This window comes from Corvus brachyrhynchos, unplaced genomic scaffold, assembly GCF_000691975.1.
Source record: "Corvus brachyrhynchos isolate BGI_N302 unplaced genomic scaffold, ASM69197v1 scaffold285, whole genome shotgun sequence".
Taxonomy (NCBI): domain Eukaryota; kingdom Metazoa; phylum Chordata; class Aves; order Passeriformes; family Corvidae; genus Corvus; species Corvus brachyrhynchos.
The window spans coordinates 816,148-821,017 of NW_008238323.1; the positions used below are offsets into that span (position 1 = coordinate 816,148).

The window sequence follows — 4,870 nt, forward strand, 5'->3', positions numbered from 1 at the left end:
TTGTTTCTCCCTCTCTGTCCCTCCCTCAGGCCAGGACAAGATACAGGCATTTCAGTTAGACAAAAATTAATTGCCTTTGGCTTGAGAAGAGCTTTCCAAAGGAGACCTCGTAGTACACCTGTTTTTTCTGAGATTGGCTCAGTTGGTATTCCTGTATGGGCATTCACTTAAGAGCTGGACTTGATGGCCCTTGTGGGTCCTTTCCAACTCAGAATATTCTGTGATTTTGTGATAAACATCTTGAATATAATTTTGAAAGACTATTTTTAACAGGCAGCAGTGGTTGGTGAGCCCGCATTGCTGTAGCACTGGGTGGAATGGATGTGATTAAATCAGGGGGATTCTCTAACAGACCCCCAGGCTCAGCTGAGGTAGGACACAAAGAGATGGGAAATTTGCTTTGGGCAGAGGATGGGGAGCAGGGGAGGGGGCAGCAGTGGAGGCAGATCAGGAGAGGGGCTCAATCCCTCATCCATGGAGCTCTGAGCCCTTTGCACCATTCCCAAAGCTTTCACCCTCACCCCTGTGAGAAGTGATGGGGATAGGGACCAAGCCCCACAGGAGGAGAAGCAGGATGTGACCTGGCACCAGGAGCACTGAGCTGTCCCCACGGAGCCCTCCTGAGCTGCACCACGAGGGATATTCTGCTCCCACCCACCCAATATTCCTTTCCTTCCATCCTGAACTAAAGGACGGCCCCTCCCAGAGCAGGAGAAGCGATAGCGCGTACCCACAAAGAGATGGGGAAATGTCAAGCTTTAAACATTTATTACTCAGATGATGCATTTTATAGCATACAGTGGGTCTGGATGTTCTATAAACAAAGACTGAATTACCACAAAGAGTTATGAGCTCCCTTGTTTTAACAGTCTCTGAAATGCTGAAAACGATGAGTTTGTGATTTCTCTAAGTATGACTATCTAGTCTTTACTCTCCCCAAAACATTTTTCTTTTTTTGAAATTAAAAAAAAAAAATTTAAAGCGCTTAGTTTAACAAATATGATTAAATTAAAAATGTCGCTTTTTCAAATGCAAATAAATACATTTAAAAAAAAAAAGAAGAATTGCTAGCGTTAACTTCGTGTTCTGCAGGACACCGCAGCTCCCTTGGCTATCACCAGTGGACTTTGCAACCTTTAGTATCACTTCTTCTGAAAAAATACTGAAAACATCACCAGGACTGCCTAATAGCTACCACCAAGAAGAGCAAAATTAGTGTAAAGCCATAAAATACCCAGCAGGGAAATTAAAAAAAATCGTATTTAAGATTTTGAGAGATCTCCAAGTGAGGGGTGTTATAAAAATAAGCATGAAAATAAATCATAAGTTATTCTGACAAGTTTTCTTTCAAAGCCATCAATCATGCCAAGAATAGATACTAATTAATCTCCTTCAGGGGAAGAGGGGAACCAAGCAAATCACTTACTTTTCCTTTTTTTTCTCCCCATTTTTTTTTTAACCTCCATATACACATGAGTTCTCCGAACAGCAGTGGAATCCCTCAAGGGGAAACCAAACAAGTCACTTTCTGTGTAGCAAAACCCATCAGTTTGGAAAGATTTTTACCAGGAATGAGGTGAATTAGACTCTGGGGAGGCTGGCAAGGAGTCCGCAAACCTGCTCTCCATCCCAGGGAGATGGGCACAGAGGTGATGCTGCAGCCACTCGCCTCCACACCACCCCGACGTTTGGCCCCACACACATTTGGCCTGAGGGGGTTATTTTCCCCTTTGCTGATGTAGTTGTATGGGGACAACACAGTAAAACCCCACACAGATACTTTTATTGAGCAGCAAAATGGAATCTGGCTGATCTGGGGAGACGTAGCCAGTGGTTTTGCGCCTAAAAACACGTTGGAGAATTACGCTCTTTGGCGACCGTTTCTAAAGTAAGCCAAAAGATGGAGGGAAAAAAAGGGGAAAAAAAAAAAAAAGAGAAGAAAACACTCCAGGATCCCCAGGTGCTCTCACCCAAAAAATTCCCCAGCACTGTTCCCCATCCTGCCCATCAAATGTCCTTGTGGTGCCTCTTTTCCCAACACAGTACTCTGGTGAATGATGTCATGTGCCCGCAGGCTTCCTACGGATGGACTTCAGAAAGATACCATTGGCAGCATGTAATTTTTGGGAAAAAAACGCCATTTTTGGTCAACATTTTGATTCTCGGACATCAACAGAGTGACTGATGTACCAGTTAATGGCTGGATGAATGTATGTTAATAGCAGAGATAAATGGCAAGACATTAAAAAACGACGGATTTCACATAAAAGTTCCTCATTTCCAGTGTTGGAAGGGAAAGTCATGGGCCAAGCCAGGTCAGTGGGGGTTGCAGGATTGCCCGACAATGAGAAAATTGAATAAACTCTCACAGCAGGTAGGGTTAGGGAAATGCTTTAGGAGAAATACTGCTCAGTGGCTTACACTTTGACTCTGAATGCCTCCTGATGCACTGATGGGTGAAAATTCAAGTTTTTAGAAACAACATCCCCAATTCTTTGTGTTTTTCTTTTCTTTTTTCTTCTTTCACTACAATCCAAGAAAAAATTCTGTGGGAAGTGAGAATCTGCAGGGGCCAGAGTGGCAGTCTGGATCACTGCTGGCGGGATCCCTGGCACCCCAACCCATCAGGCTGTAGTCCCTGCTAGAGGACTTCTCTGTTCATAAAAAAAACAAGAAAAAAAAAATCAAGACAAAACTGTTTTTCAGGCCTTCTCCCAGAAGACTGACACTGTGCCTAAGTGCACTGTGATGGGTGTTATATCCCCTTCTCCTCCACTCCTTGAGAATTCAGGGAGCAGGAAAAACAAAGAGCAATGGGCACAACCCTGAGCCTTGTAATACTGATGGGCTTTGCCGCCTTAATGAAGTTCATCTGCTCATTAATACCATCAAACCACATTGCTACTAACGAAGCTGACCCAAAGCAAGGCGCCGTCACCATGCGAAGCTCCTGGGCTTGAGTTAGTGAAGCAAAAGTTAATTTTTCCGGACAATTCCAGGGCACTCAGCAATCATTTTGCTGCTTTCTGGGTAGACAGGAAAACTGAAGCTCCTGTTTCCAGCTCGCTCCTCTTGCTCCAGGTGCAGAATGAAAACTGGATCAGCAGACAACCAGATGAAAATTCAGATAATATTGAACTGCAGCATCATGACTCTCACCCCCTGCAATGCATTTTCTGCTGAAAATTTCTGCCCTTTGAATTTTGCAGCAAAAGCTTCCTCCCCATCGCAGACAGACCAACACATTCATAAGGCACCCGAGAACATACTGCACATCCAAGGAGGTCGGGGTGAAATCTCTCTTCTCTACAAGCCACCAGAAATGCAACGTTTTGCTCTGAAAAATGGGTTTGAGCTGCTGAGTTCAGGCCCAGCCTGCCTGGTCCAGGGTCCGTGTGCGCCATCCTTGCGGCACAAATTCTCTTACCATCATAAAGGAAATAAACTGAGCAGTGAGAAGAAACCAGGATGGGCTGACGGCATCGTGCCTTCCTCGGCTCCTGCACCCTCACTAGGCTTCACTGGAAAAAGCACCTGGAGGGATTTCCCAAGTCAAAGTGTTGCTAGATCAGCAAATAAGGAGCCCACTGCGTCTTCTTCACGATTCAAGCGTTGCCCTGGCCCAGCCTCTCACCCTCCAGGTGGCACCTCACCACCATCCCCCACAGCCGTCCTCTCCCTCGGGATGCTCCAGCACGGAGCCATGAGGGGATCCTGGAGCACCCTGGGGATCCCCGAGCACACTCTGCCTCTCTGAAGATGTCCCCCATGCCTTGATGACACTGCACCACTTACACGGAGCGCGGGACAGAGCTGCTCCTGCACACTGCACACCTAGGAACGCTGGATAGCATATTCAGCTAGTTAGAAGCCAGGCTCAAAACTTCTATTTTTGGCTTTTTCTATTTTTCCTTCTTCTTTTTTCCTCTTTTTTTGCTATGCACTGCTTGTCTTCTATTTACCAGTCTCCAAAGAACATCAAACCTTCATTTCTCCCTTGCCCTGTACATTATTAGGCCCAACTACAACAGGCCTGGATTTAAATGTATAATTACAACCATGACAGTAATAACAATAAAGCACTCCTTCAATGGAAAAAAAGAATTATTACAAAGAAAAGTTAAATGATTATAGTGGCTGAGGAATAATGGCGACTTGAACAGCAAGAGCCACAGAATCCCCTGTTTTTAGAGCCCCCAGCTCAAAGGACACATTTCTCAATCCACCGAGGAGGTTACTGGCAAGATGATGGTGGCTATGTAACTTCTGCAGTGGCTTTAGGACTCCTTTAAAACACTCCTTCTGCTTCAAGCATCTTCACATAAACCGTTACCCAGCTCGAAGGAAGGCACTGCTCTCCCCGTCCCCGAGCTGCTCACAACTGTCCGTCCAACAAGACAATAAGATAAGAAGAAATTACGAATGCTCGAGAAAAAGAAAACCCAGTGCAAATAAGAAAGTTGTCCCGCTCTCCAATCTGCCTCTGAAGTGGTGGCGGGTAGGTGGGGGAACACACAGAAAGTCGAAAACAAGAGAAGGAGGGGGGGAACCTAACGCAAGCCCCGCTTGACAAAAGCCATCAATTATGAGCGTCTGGTGTAGTGTGTGCCTGGCTTTGTCCTCCCGAGACATCTGCTGCCTGCTGTCTCCTGCCAGTTGGCCAGGGCAAGGCAGGAGGACGGCGTGAAAACAATACTAGCCCCCACTTAGATTATTTTTTTTTTCCTCCTTTTCCAAATTCTCTGTCTTCTTTCGAAAGCCAAACAATAACCCGGCGGGATGCGCTGCTGCTGCTTGAGCAATGAGTTCAGAAAAAGAAACCCCTAAAACAAAACCACGGCGGGGAGGAGGGGTGGCACTTGGCGACGCG

At 45.9% G+C, this 4,870-nt stretch overlaps 1 protein-coding gene across 1 annotated transcript in view; it reads right to left on the bottom strand.

Annotated features, from left to right (window-relative positions):
- Positions 1 to 4,870, bottom strand: part of LOC108446752 (CBP80/20-dependent translation initiation factor-like) — a 49,445-nt gene that overhangs the window by 4,764 nt on the left and 39,811 nt on the right. The gene's annotated exons all lie outside the window — the stretch shown is intronic.